Below are 15,183 nucleotides of genomic sequence, written 5' to 3'. Positions count from 1 at the left end.
TATGGATCTGAATCTGTATATCAACATCAAAATCCATATTTTCCTGAAAGTTGTAACACAGGTGTTAGGGAGGTAAAGAAGACATACAATATGTTTGCCTTCATAGGTTGAGGCATAAAATATAAAAGTTGGAATATTACGTTGCAGCTTTGCAAAACATGAGCTGGGCTGCACTTGGTAACTCAGGACATGCTCTCTTCTTATTACTACCTCCAGAGAGGAGATAGAGGATTCTGAAGACACACACTCAATGTTTTAGGAACAACAACTTCACACCCACCATCAGATTTCCGAATGGATAATCAACCCCTGTACTTTACATCACTATTTTTGCTTGCTTTTTGCTTTAGTTATTTAATTTATATTCTATACATATAATTATTATTTATAACTTACAATATATTTTTATGTATTGCACTGCACTACTGTTGCAAAACAACAAATTTATATTAAGCCTGATTCTGATTTTTGGTATATTGTGTGTAGTTCCAATTGCTACACTCCTGGAAGGATGCAGTTGTGCTGGAGGGAGTGCAGAGGAGATTCACTAGTGTGCGTGTGCGTGGATTGGAGAATGTAAATTATAGCGAGATTTTGGATAGGTTCGGTTTTACTTTCCCTTGAGTGAAGGAGACTTAGGGATGGCCTGAGAGAAGTATGTAAGATTATGAGGGGAAATAGTCAAGATTATCTTTTCATGGGCAAGATGTTTTCATGAAGGCATAGGATTAAACTGAAAAGAATGAGTTTTAAAGGGGTTCTAAAGATAATCAGAGTGCCATCTGGAACATACCACATGAGAAGACCAAATACTTTTAGATAGACACTTAAATAGTGATGCTTAACGAGTTGTGGATGCTTAAAGAGTTCAGCCTATGCAGCTGAATCATGCATGAACTGCTTCTGAGATAGTTCCCAACGTGCCCCATGCTTTTCCCATAGACTGTAGGAACTTGTGCAAATATTTATTCAAATCTCCTACAAAAATAACCATTGTAAACATTTCACCAGCATTAAACAGAGATGGATATGATTAATGTCAAAACAAATCAATCATTTGACACTCTTAATCACACTTACTCACTCAATTTATTGCACGTATTTCCCTCCTCCTTCTACCCTGGGCCCAACACATTGAACAATCATGAAGAAGACATAGGTATAGATGGGCAAAAGTCAGTATGGAGACGATGGGCTGAAGGGACCATTCCTGAACTGTAAGCTCCATGACTCAGCCCTCTGAGCTTGCGCTGAGGTGTAACCATCTGGACCGTTTTTAATCTTTTCATAAGCTTCTATACATCAATGAAAGTTGACAAACCTTGATGGATGCACAGTGGAGAGTATCCTGACTGGTTCACACCATGGTCTAGCATGGAAACATTTATCCTCCAGAACAGAAAAGTCTACAAAAAGTAGTGGATATGACCCAGTCCATCACGGGGAAAGCCCCCCTCATCATTGAGCACATCCACAAGGAGCACTGCCACAGGAAAGCAGCATCCATCATTATGGACCCCCACCAGCCAGGACTTGCTCTCTTCTTGCTTCCAGCACCAGGCAGGGGGTACATAAGCCTTAGGTCCCACATCACCAGATTCAGGAACATTAATAGAATCTAGTTATAGAATTGCAAAGAATATTCATCATGGAGACCATGATCACGTATGTCATACGACACAGCACATAACGATGATTGTATAAAGTGTGTAGTTTTTCATTGCTTCCATTGTATTTCTCTGTTCTATTGAACGGCCTGATTCTGCTCCTATGTCTTATGCTCTTAAGTCCTCAAACTCCAAATGAAATAGAGTCTCTGGCATGCCTTCTCCATGATTGTTCAGAGTTGAAGAAGGAGAAAATAAATATGCAGCAATTTTTTTGTGATTAAGTGTCAAATGATTGATTTATTATAGGATTACTCTTACACCATCCTGTAACATGCTGGTGAACAGTTTTCAATGGTAAGTTTGGAAGGAGAGTTGGATAAGTATTATTATTTTTATTTTTAATTTACAGATACTGAACAGAACAGGCCTTTGGCCACCCTGCAGCTCACATATTCAATCTCTAGCCTAATCAAAGGAAAATTTACAATGATCAATTAACCTACAAGCCGGTATGCTTTGGACTGGGGGCAGAAATTGGAGCACCCACGTGCACAGAGGAAAAACGTATAACCTTTCTTACAGATGACACCGGAAATGAACTCTGAAATCTGATGCCCTGAGGTGTAACAGCATTATGCTAAACACTATGCTACCATGACACCCCAAACATACATCTTCATTGGTCAAAAATTGAACCCAGGCTCCCCACATGGCAGCTGAGAATTCTACCACTGAACCACCGATGCAATATATTTGGAGATATGTTTGTAGGAGATGTACTTATAGGCTACGGGAAAGACAAAGGATTATGGGACTTGTCAGATAACTATTTCAAAAGCTGTCCATGCATGATTCGCCAAAGGCAAAATCATGCTTCAGTAACCCCCAGCTCAGTAGACGCTTCCTCCGGCAATGCCTTCTCTCCCAACAATAACTAAATTACCTGTCTTCAGACAAAGCAAGCAGGTCTAACTTTGTACAGATCACAGATCAAAACAAAGGAGCATTTTGTTTTCTCAGACCTTTGATACATCAAGTTCTTTTAGTGAACTCTTAGGGGAGCTGGCTGCTTGAATTGATGGGTTTGTCATGAAGTCTCATTCATTCAAGAGAAGAACCAACTGAAGCAGAGGAATTCATCTCATCACGTTCATTATGGTGTGAGGTTCTTAGGTCTGAAATCACATTACACCCTTTAACACTTCTCCTTTTTGATTCCTCTTGATCAAAGTTATGAAATAACACAGCACAGAAGGGAGCTATTTAACTCATTGTTGTTGGAGAAGAGTGTTGCTGCTCTTCCCCAGCTAACCTTCCAAACCCCTTGTTCTACTGGAATTTCCTGATGGCCACCCATTTTAACTTGACTTCCCATTCCCACTCCAACATGTCAGTCCATGGACTTCTCTATTGCCATATCGTGACCACCCTCATGTTGGAGGAGCAACACCTCTTATTCCATTTGGTTAGCGCCCCACTTTATGCCTTGAACATCGATTTCTCTAACCTCCTTCCTTCTTTCTCTCTTTCTCCATTCCCCATTCTGGGACCCTTCTTACCTCTTCTATTCTCTTATCTGCCCATCAACACCCTCTAGTGCCCCTCCTCCTTCCCTTTCTTCCATGGTTGCTGATTGTGTCACCTCTGATCTGGGCTGCACCTAATTAATTAGCTTGTTTATTTTGGCTTTTTTCTTAAAGATATGCTGGGTACGTTCCGGCTACCGCTGCACCGCTGCATGCTTCGCGGCAGTGTATCAGTCCGCGGCCCGGAGGTTAGAGACCACTGATCTAAGTGACTTTGATTCTGAAATGATTGTTGCTGCCAGGTGGAGTGGTTTGAGTATCTCAGAAACTGCTGATCTCCTGGGATTTTCATGCACAGCAGTTTACAGAGTTTACAGAGAATGGTGCAAAAAAAATGAACAGACATCCAGTGAGCAGCAGAGCTGTGGGTGAAAACCCATGTCGCCCTGTTAATGTGAGAAGTTAGAGGAGAATAGCCAAACTAGCTCAAGGTGAGAGTAACTCAAGTAAACACGTGTTAGTATGGTGGTGTGCAGAACGGTATCTCTGGACGCACCAAGCATCAAACCTTCAAGTGGATGGCTTACAGTAGTAAATGTCCACACCGGTTTCCACTCCTGTATCTCATAAATTGGCCACTGAGTGCATATTCACTGTATACAGAATAGTCTTCCATTGACATTTCAACAACAACATTCCTCAAGATTATATCTGGTACTGACAATTCCTCCGTAGGGCTAATCACTGCACTGTAGTGTAGTTGTTAGCATTACACTTTACCGTACGGGCGACCTGGGTTTGTTTCCCACCACTGCCTGTAAGGAGCTTGTATGTTCTTCTAGTACCCATGTGGATTTCCTCCGGATACTCTGGTTTTCTCCCGCAGTCCAAAGATGTACTGGTTGGTATGCTAATCGGACATAGTAAATTGTACAGTGATTAGGATAGGGTTATATCAGCTGATTACTGGGGTGCGTGGCTTGAAGTGCACTGTATCCCAAATAAACTAACGAACAAATAAATAAAATATTCTGCCTCAAGAAGCTCTGTTCGATGTGCTATCAAAGTTCTACTGCCTGTAAAGAGAGCTAACATTGGTGAGGTGAACAATCCCTCCTATTATGGCTTAGAAGACTGTGTAATCAACCTATTTTCCATAGCATTTATGCTTTACATCAGCCTCCTCATAACAATTTCACCTTTTCATCTATTTTCTAGGTGCTTCCCGAACTGGTCCTTATCCACATCTATCCTGGTTTCCAAAACCAGTCCCTGTGGCAATGCGACCAAGTTTAAAACCACTCATTCTGAAAAAAAGTTAGAGTCATAGAGTCATATAGTGTGGAAACAGGCCCTTCATCCCATCTGGATCATCTAGCGTGGGCCCATCTCCGCTAGTTCCATTTGCCTGTGCTTCACTTATATCACCCCAAACCTTAAGATCATAAGATATAGGAGTAGAATTAGGCCATTTGTAGTGGAGATGAGGAGGAATTTCTTTAGCCAGAGAGTAGTGAATCTGTGGAATTCATTGCCACAGACAGCTGTGGAGGCCAAATCATTGGGTATATTTAAGGCAGAGATTAATAGGATCTTGATTAGTCGGGGCATGATGGGAGTCAGGGAGAAGGCAGAGTGGGGAAATAGATCAGCCATGATGACATAGTAGAGCAGACACAGTGGGCCTAATGGCCTAATTCTGCTCCTTTACCTTATGGTCTTCTGGCCTTTAACTGAAGTCTTAGCAGTTTAGTAGTCAGTGCTGCTAAATAGCTCACCTTTCCTCACTGAAGTACCAAAGCTTTACATCACTACAACATGAAGATAAAGCAATGGGTGTATAGCATTGGCAGGCCATCAATAAGCCTGGTTCAACTTACCAGGCCTTCTTATTGACTATTGAAAAATCTAGATAGAGTGGGCATGAACAGGATGTTTCGATTAGTGGGAGAGTCTAGGACCAAAGGACACAGCTCAGAGTTGAAGGTTTCTCTTTAGAACTACAAGCAACAAACACAAAATGCTCGAGGAACTCAGCAGGTCAGGCGGCATCTATGGAGGGGAATGAACAATGGACACAAGGAGGAATTTCTTTTGCCTGAGGGTGGTGAATCTGTGGAATCCATTGCCACAGAGAACAATGGAGGCCAAGATTTTGTGGATATTTAAAGCAAACGTTGATAAGGTTCTTGAATAATAAGATTTTATGTTCTTAAACCACATGTTCTTAACCAACAGCAGGAGGGACTGGAAGGAGAAACAAAGAGGGAACCTCATCTTCATCATCTCCCTTCACTCATCATTTTGTTAAGTGAGCTCAGTGCAGTAAATTCCATGCAGATCAAAGATCAAAACGAGGCAACATGGTTTTTTGTCTGGGAACATTTTTGCAGCAAGTGTAGATTTTCTTTGGAGAGTTCTTTGGGGACCTGAACCCAATTGCAGTCAGGCAGTGTGAATTGATGAGATTGTCATAAAGTCTCATTCATTCAAGCAAAGAACGTGTAGCAGTGTAGCAGGGTCATTTCTTCCATTGTGTTTATGCTGGTGTGAGCTTCGGAGTTACACGGTGAAATCGTATTACACCTACCTCTCCCTTAATCCATTATAATTGCTTATCTAACGTATGAAATCACAGGGCACAGAAGGAGGCCTGTGAGATGCTGTTCCTGCCCAGTTAACCCTAGAAACCCCTCTTTTATCTTAATCTGTTTCGATTACTTGAAAGTTCAGATGCATCCATGGATGCTGGAGGCTTTATCCCAGGACAGGAATGCCTAAGAGGTTTTGCAGACGCTGGAAATCCAGAGTAACATGCACATGATGCTAGAGGAACTCAGAAGGTCAGACAACAATAGGCCCTGATGACGAGTCATGGCCCGAAATATCAACTGTTTATTCCTGTTGAGATTCCTCTCCATAGATGCTGCCTGACCTGTGGAGCTCCTCCAGTATTTTGTCTGTGCTGCTCGGAAACACCTAATATGAGTGGGCTTAATTTTAAGGTGATGGAGAGATGTCAGGGTTAGGCTTTTTTACACAGAGAGTGGTGGAACACGTTGCCAGGGCTGGTGGTGGAGGGAGATACATGAGAAACAGTTAAGACACTCTTAGATAGGCACATGGATGAAAGACAAATGGAGGACTGTGTCAGAGGGAAGGGTTAGGTTTATTTTGGAATAGGTTAAAAGGTTGGCACAACATCATGGGCCAAAGGGCTTGAAATGTGCTGTACTGTTCTATGTTCTATGTCCATTCACTTCCTCCACTATCCCAGACTGTGTTAACCAGATGACAGCAGTTTGCTGTCTGAATAACTTCTTTGTAAGTCACTAAACAACCTGCATATAGTGACACCACATCAGCCAACCAGAATAGAGAAAATTATAGATGGACCATCTTAATATAAGTGATGAGATTTACCTCACAGCATTCAGCTCATCCACTTTATGCCAGCTCTCAGAGCAATCTCAAAGCAATCTCACCAGTGTAACTGTCCTACCACCCTATTCTCACATACTCTTGCTAAGAACCTATCAAACTTCATATTAATATACACAATGACTTGGCTTCCACAGATTCCAAATTCACCAACCACTGGCTAAAGAAATTCCTTCTCATCTCCGTTCTAAGGGGACAATCATAAATTCTGAGGCTGTGTCCTCTGATCCTACGTTCTCTCAATGTTGGAAACATCCTCTCCACTCTCACCTTATCTAGGTCTTTCAATATTCTTATGTTTCAATGAAATCCCCCCTCATTCTAAATTCCAGTAAGTTTTACTGTGAGGTTTATTGGTGATTATCTTAAATTGGCACAATTTGCATTTTAATTAATGCGAAGTAGATTACTAGTACTGTACCAGTGATACAACATTGGCCAAGTAGGGCTATTCAAAATGAAATTACTCATGTAATGCTTGCAAACAATAAAGAAATTTCATTCCCAATTCCATACCAAAAGAAATCATATTTTTATTACCATCATAGAACACTACATCACAGAAACAGTCCCTTTGACCCATCTAGTCCATTCTGAACTATTTATTTTGCCTCGTCCCATCAACCTGCACCAGGACCATATCCCTCCATATTCCCTCCATTCATGTTTCCATCCAAATTTCTCTTAAAGTCTGTTACCAAACCCAAATTCATCACTTCAGCTAGTGGTTCATCCCACACTATTACCACCTTCTGAGTGAAGAAATTCTCCCTCATGTGCCCCTTAAAGTTCTCACCATTCACCTTTGCACTAGTCCCAATCTCAGTAGAAAGAACCATCTTGCATTTTCCCTATCTATACCCCTCATAGGGGGTTAAGTTAGTCCTGACCTGTCTATCGTGACTCTGTTCAATCTTTCTTTTATTACTGTAACTTTCAGAAGCAGGATCAGGTTTGTCAGTACTGTTGGTCTTCGGGCTCGTATACCTCCTCACCAGTGGTAGTAGTGAGAAGAAGGCATGTCTCAAATGACGGACGTAGCACATCCTTGTGAAATCCATGTGTAATACGCATGGGTGTTATGCATGTGATATAATAAATGTGTGAGTTTCATGTGTGTGTGAGTTTGAGTCTGTGTATGTGTATATGCGTGTGTGTGTGTGTGTGTGTGTGTGTGTGCATGTGAGTATATGTGTGCATCTGAGTGTGTGTGTGTATGTTGGTGAGTGTGAACGTGTCTGTGAGTGTGTATGGGTGGTAATGATGTTACCTTCTTAAGACTCCGTCTCTTGTGCTCGTGGGGAGGGTTGTGCCTGTGATGAGTCTGCCCCCTCAGTTTTGTTTTGTAGCTTGCCTTTCAATCCAATTCCCATTTTCCTGATTCTGCAGGGTCAGAATATGCCTACTGCTTGGCATCTTATCAAAAGCCTTTTGAAAATAGGTTTCTTTCTGTTTCTTTTCCCAGACCAGCATCAGTCATTAACATCTCCATCCTTACTTTGGGCAGTTAATCCTTGCTGAGGCTTCTGCCAATGCTGATACTAATCAACCACCAGAGACTGCAGACAAGTGCCTGAGGTCATTTTTCTTTTGCGTTCTCTGGTTGAGTAAGCCAGGCCAACACCGGCTTTGTCTGAATACTAACCTCATGACCAACTGTAAACAGCAGGCTGACAAGCTGCGATTGCTTTGTAACAAATATCCGTCTATTAAAGCAGCATGGAGATTGTGTCAGTTTGTTTATTTGCATATTTTGGGTAATTTATACATGTTGAGCTATGCATCCATGTTTATTCATTTAACTACATGTATTTATATATTTAGGGAGTCAGCAAGGAACAGACCCTTCCAGCCCTTCAAGTTGAGCTACCTAGCAGTCTCCTGACTTAACCAAACCTAATCACACGGCAATTTACAGTGATCAATTAATCTATCAATTGGTACATCTTCAGACTGCGGGAAGAAACTGGAGCACCCAGTATTTATGTGCACTCTGTGCAAGAGATATAATGTGTTTAATTTGTAGGTATATGTAGATGCATGCATTCAATCTGTTATATGTATGCATATAATATGCTTTATGTGTGCACGAATCTGTGAAATCCCTGTGCAATATTCATGGATGTAATACATGTAGTGCATGTAATCTATGTGTGAGTTTTGTGTGTGTGTGTGTGTGTGTGACTGCATTTCTGAGTATGTGTGTATATGTGTGTGTGTTTGTGCATGTGCGTGTGTGTGTGTGAGTATGTGTATGTGTGCACGGTGATTCCTGTCCCCAGATGTATTCACAAATCCTGGTATGTCAATGATGAAAATTAGGGAACAACGTTGTTAGTGTTCTGTGGTAATATCGGTCACTAACACGATTTACAGTGGAGTTGATCATTCAGATGTCCTGAGGACTGAAAAGCCAACTTGTATATAGCCAAGCAATTGTTTTGTCCCGAAGAAAATAGTGCTGAGTAAATACAGGATCTTTTCCTCTTAAACAAAGGTATTTTAAAGCCAGTGATGTTATTTTGAACTGCAGTTGAGGCATACAGATTATTTAAAAGGTGACAGGCACCTCTGGCTCACAAGAACAGTAACATAAGACCATTAGGCATAAGAGCAAAATTAGGCCATTCAGCCCATCGTGTCTACTCTGCCATTCCATCATGACCTGACCTTGGATCCCACTCAATCCCATATACCTGTCTTCTCGCCATATCCTTTGATGCCCTGACCGATCAGAAAGTGATCAAATTCTGCTTTAAATATACACATGGACTTGGCCTCCATTGCAGTCTGTGGCAGAGCATTCCACAGATTCACTACTCTCTGGCTAAAATAATTCCTCCTTACGTATGTTCTAAAAGGTCACCCCTCAATTTTGAGTCTGTGGACTCTAGTTCTGGGTACCCCCACCACAGGAAACATCCTCTCGACATCCACCCTATCTAGTCCTTTCAGCATTCGGTAGGTTTCAGTGAGGTCCCCCCCCCCCCATTCTTTTAAATTCCAGTTAGTACAGGCCCAAAGCTGCCAAATGCTCCACACGCTAAACCCTTCATTTCCAGAATCAGCCTCGTAAACCTCCTCTGGACTCTCTCCAATGACAGCACATCCTTTCTGAGATATGTGGCACAAAACTGTTGTCAATACTCCAAGTGCAGACTGTCTTGCCTCAGCATTATCTCCTTGCTTTGTATATTCTATTCCTCTTGAAATAAATGCCAACATTGCATTTGCCTTCTTTACCTCAGATTCCACCTATAAATTACCCTTCTGGGAGTCTTGCACAGGGACTCCTAAGTCCCTCTGTGTCTCTGCTGTTTGAACTTTCTCCTCACATAGGTAATGTTCTTTTTACAAAAGTGTATTATCATACATTTCCCAACACTGTATTCCATCTGCAATTTTTTGCCTATTTTTTTCCAATTTGTCTAAGTCCTGCTGCAATCGCATTGCTTCCTCAGCACGACCTACCCCTCCACCTATCTTTGTATCATCCACAAACTTTGCCACAGTAATGGCACATTGGCCGGTCGATCTGTCTATTGGAGGGAGAAACACAAGTGGCGGTGGATACTGGAATCTGGAGCAAGACACAAGATTCTGGAAACTCAACGGGCTAAGCTGTATATGTGGTGGGAACTAGACAACGAATCTGAATGGTCTACCTCAGTATGCCTCTTTTCCACTACTTATAACTTTTTTATGTCTTACATTGTACTGCTGCCCCAAAATAAACCAATATCATGACTTATGTCAGTGATAATAAACCTGATTCAAATTCTGATTCATTTCCCACCATTCATGCTGCTTGATCCGCTGGGATCATCCAGCATCTGTGTGTCACTGTCTATTACAGCTGTCGATTGAACAGTGTTCATTGTCACAACAAAACAACATCTTGTAGACTTTGGTTTACAGTACTATGCAAGAATCTAGGCATGTATATCCGAGGGCACCTAAGACTTCTGCACAGTACTGTACTAGTTCTATGTAATGCATGGTACTGCTGCAAAAAAAAACAAATTTCACTGTGGAAGGCATGAGCAGTATGGTGAAAGCTCCAGGTGTCGGGATAATGAAGTGTGTGAAGTTACTATAACTAGGGAGAAGGTTCTTGGGAAACTGAAAGTCACCTGGACCAGATGGTGTACACCCCAGAGTTCTGAATGAGGTGGCTGAAGAGATCGTGGAGGCATTGGTAATGATCTTTCAAGAATCACTAGATTCTAGAATGGTTCCGGGAGACTGGGAAATTGCAAATGTCTCTCCACTCTTTGAGAAGGGAGAGAGGCAGAAGAGAGGAAACTATAGACCAGTTAGTCTGACCTCAGTGGCTGGGAAGATGTTGGAGTAGATTCTTAAGGATAAGATCTCAGGGTACATGGAAGTACATGATAAAATAGGCTGTAGTCAGTTTGGTTTCCTCAGCGGGAAATCTTGCCTGACAAATCTGTTGGAATTCTTTGAAGACATAACAAGCAGGATAAAGAAAGGAGAATTGATTGATGTTGTGTACCTGGATTGTCATAAGGCCTTTGATAAGGTGCCACTCATGAGGCTGCTTAACAAGCTATGAGCCCATAGTATTACAGGAAAGCCCTGCTGCCTAATATCAAGCATTAATGAAAGAACTCCTCTCCCTTCTCTGTTCCCAACTCTGGCCTCTTATCGCTTCTCACTTGTCTATCACTTTACTCTGGTGCTCTTACTTCTTTCCTTTCTCCTATGGTTCACTTCACTCTCCCATCAGATTCCTTCTTCTCCAGCCCTTTATCTTTTCCAACCATCTGGCTTCACCTATCACCTTCCAGTTAACCCTCCTTCTATTTGCCCCCACTTTTTTAATCTGCTATCTTCCCCCTCCTTTCCAGTCCTGAAGAAGGGTCTCGGCTCCAAACATCAACTATTTCTTCACTTCCACACATGCTGCCTGACCTTCTGAGTTCTTCCAGCGTTTTGCATGTCACATGCTGCTCTGCATTTCCAGCATCTGCAGAATCTCTGGTGTTAATGAAAGTAAGGCCAACTTCAATATAAATTTCCATTAGGTTTTCTAGGTTAGACATTTTCCTTTCTTTTTTTGACTCTCCCTTTGCAAAAAAAAAGGTGTCAGGCAAAATAATTTAAGGGAAGTCCAAGTCATAATGCTATTACTAAAGTCAAGATTTATTTTTGGAAATCAGTGGATGGTTAGGTGCCCTCCTTGAAAGGGTTGTTGCTCATGAGACTCCGGTTTAAAATGCAGCCTGCAGTGGCAATTCTGTGCGCAGTATCATGAGGTGCAATTATCAACAACCCATTAGTCACTCTCAGTTCACTCAGCTGCAAGAACAAAGTCCTGACTTTAATTTGTCTTCTTTCCAAAATCATATATTCAGATCTGGCATTCTTGCTTTCTCAGCGTGCCTCACAGGTCTGGGCACTGCTCAAAGTGCTCTTCTGATGCCAGCACACTAAAAACTATAATATACACTCAGTGGCTATACAGTCATAGAAAACTGCAGCACAGAAACCGACCCTTTGGCCCATCCAGTCTGTGCCCAAACATTGAATCTTTCTAGTCTCATTGGCAGGCACCAGAACCGTAGCCCTCCATATCCTTACCATCCATGTACCTATCCAACCTCTCTAGAACATTAAAATCAAAATCGTAACCACCACTTGCGCCGGCAGCTCGTTCCGCACTCTCACCACCCTCTCAGTGAAGAAGAGTCCCCTCGTGTTCCTCTTAAACATTTCACCTTTCACACTTAACCCATGACTTCTGGGTGTAGTCCCACCCAAACTTTTGCTAAGTTCTTCTGTGGCAAAAGGTGTAAAACTTTGCTCAGAATAGTGAAAAAACAATGTAGATAAGACCTGCAGAGACATGTCCCGCAATTGATGATACAGTCTCTCCTGGCAGTGCACAGACGCATGCAGTCCAGCCTGTTATTCCACCACTCGGACATGGGTGAGCAGCACCAATGGGAGAGGCTAGCCCCTTGCTGAGCGTGGATGCCACGCTGCACCGCCACCAGCTTTTCCTCACCTGGCCTGCAGCAGCAGGCAAGCCCACAGCTTGAGGCCTAGTCGTCTCTGCAACCGAGGTGACACAGCATTAATATTGACTGTTGTACCAACAGACAAGCCTACGGCAGCTTACATTATCACTATCCGACAGAGTCTTGAGATTGCAAGTGAAATGTCCGAAACAATTCTCACAGTTAAGCTGCATGCCATCTTCACATGCTAACTCCAATGCTTTCAGGTATCAGACACAGCACGGTCTGCACCTAGGTCAGCTCCTCCGAACCCAGACCGGCTCCTCCAACATCGTGGTGACCTCCTCTGACACCCTGACCTTCACCAACACCCCGGCCGGCCTCTTCGACACCTTGGCCAGCTCCACCACCAACACCAGTCCAGCTGCTCTGATCTACGAGCAGCACACTGATGGAGTAACCCTACAGTACCCGGTGTTCTTGGAGCAGAATTGTCTTGCAATTGTAAAAAAACATTTTTAACAAAGGAAAAAGCACCTTTGGTTGGCCTCCGAAAGGCTACTGCCTGCACACTCATGGCCATCTTATCAGAAATATTTTTGCCTACAGAACGGCTGCTCACTGAATGATTTTTTGTTTTGTTTTGTTTTTTGCACCATTCTCATAAACTCTAGAGACTGTTGTGTGTGCAAATCCCAGAAGATCAGCAGGAGATCCAGGGATAATCAAACAACCCCATCTGGCACCAAAAATCATTACACGGTGGAAGTCGCTTTGATCACATTTCTTCCCCATTCTTATGCTTGGTCTGAGCAACAGCTGAACGTCTTAACCATGTCTGCATGCTTTTATGCATTGAGTTGCTGATTAGATATTTTCATTAATGAATGGAATCAAAATCAGGTTTAACGTCATCAGCATATGTCATGAAATTTGCTGGTTTTTGCTGCAGCGGTAGATTACAATACATAATAAAAACTGAACTCCAGTAACTAATTCCAGCAACTACAGTATATATAAAATAGTTAAATTGAATAAGTAGTGCAAAAAAATAGTGAGGCAGTGTTGATGGATTTAATTTCCATTCACAAATCTGATGGCAGAGAGCAAGACATTGCTCCTGAATTTCTGAGTGTGTGCCTCCAGACTATTGTATGTTCTCCGTGACAGCAGCAATGAGAAGTGGGTATGTTTTGGGTGATGGTGGTCCTTAATCATGCGTGCAGCATTTTTAAGACGTCATTCCTTGAAGATGTCCTGGATGCTACGCTGTACAGGTGTACCGAATAAAGTGGCCACTCAGTATATGTTTCACAATTTGCAGGCTGCTTACAAATTACTTCTCTGGAGCCATCCAGTGGCAGTGAGAGAATGTTGCCTCAGCTCCTTCCAAGTGGAGTCGTAAGGGGTGTATGAAATCATGTGAGGCAGAGAGAGGGTGAATGCGTACCGTCTGTAGGATAGACTCAATGCTCGCAGTCTTTCAGAATTATCATGAAATTTGTTGCTTTGAGGCAGCAATACAGTGCAAGACATGAAAAATGAATATAAGTTGCAATAAAAAAAATAGTGCAAAAGAGGAATAGTAAGGTATTGTTCATGGGTTCAATGTCCATTCAGAAATCTGATGGCAGAGGGGAAGAAACTGCTCCTGAGTCATTGAGTGTGGGTGTTCAGGCTCCTGTAGTAGTGAGAAGAGGGCATGTCCTGGAAGGTGAGGGTCCTTAGTGATGGATACCACCTTCTTGAGGCATCGCTTTTTTGAAAATGTCCTCAGTGGTGGAGAGGGTTGTTCCTGTGACGTATTTGGCAGAGCCTACAGACCTCTGCAGGCTTTTGTGACCCTGTGTATCCCAAACACTGTAGGCTATGCTCCTAGCTTTCCTGTGTGTAAACGTAAAATGTCAAAGTTCCCCTCCAATGATTGGTGGCAGTAAACGATAGTCTAAATTATCTGTAATGATAATTGGATGCCACAGAAGTGTAATGGTTAACCCAACGATATTACAGCTTGGGGCGCCAGAGTTAGCAGTTCAATCCCGGCATAGTCTACAAGAAAGTTTGTACTTTCTGCTCATATGCACGTGAGTTTCCTTCTGGTGCACCAGTTTCCTCCGATGGTCCAAAGACATACTGGTTAGTAGGTTAATTGGTCAATGTAACTTGTTCCATAATTAGGCTGGGGTCAAATCAGGGATTGCTGGCAGTGTGGCTCAAAGGACCAGAAGGACCTATTCCACATTGTATCTCGAAGTAAAAAAAAAGGACATGTTGTTTGCTCACCAAGTCGGACTGTGGCAAGTGGAAGGGGTAAGTTCTGCTGCCGTAACTCCTTGCAGAACAACCAGAAACTCATTGGCAGAGATCAGCCAGCAATGAACAAAGGCCTGCATTGTGGTATAGCAGTTAATGTAACACTTTACAGCTGGCGACCGCTGGGTTCAATACCACCGCATTCTGTTTGTACATTCTTCTTATGCCTGCATGGGTTTCCTCCAGATGCTCCAGTTGTCACAGTGGGGGGGGGGGGGGCATTGGGAGGAAGGGTGGACCCAAATGCGAGACACATCTTGTGAGGTTAAGTAAATAGAGTTTATTGATTGATACCAGGAGAGCAAAGCA

The sequence above is a fragment of the Mobula birostris genome, chromosome 15 (assembly GCF_030028105.1).
Source record: "Mobula birostris isolate sMobBir1 chromosome 15, sMobBir1.hap1, whole genome shotgun sequence".
Lineage (NCBI taxonomy): Eukaryota > Metazoa > Chordata > Chondrichthyes > Myliobatiformes > Myliobatidae > Mobula > Mobula birostris.
This window is presented reverse-complemented; position numbering follows the sequence as displayed.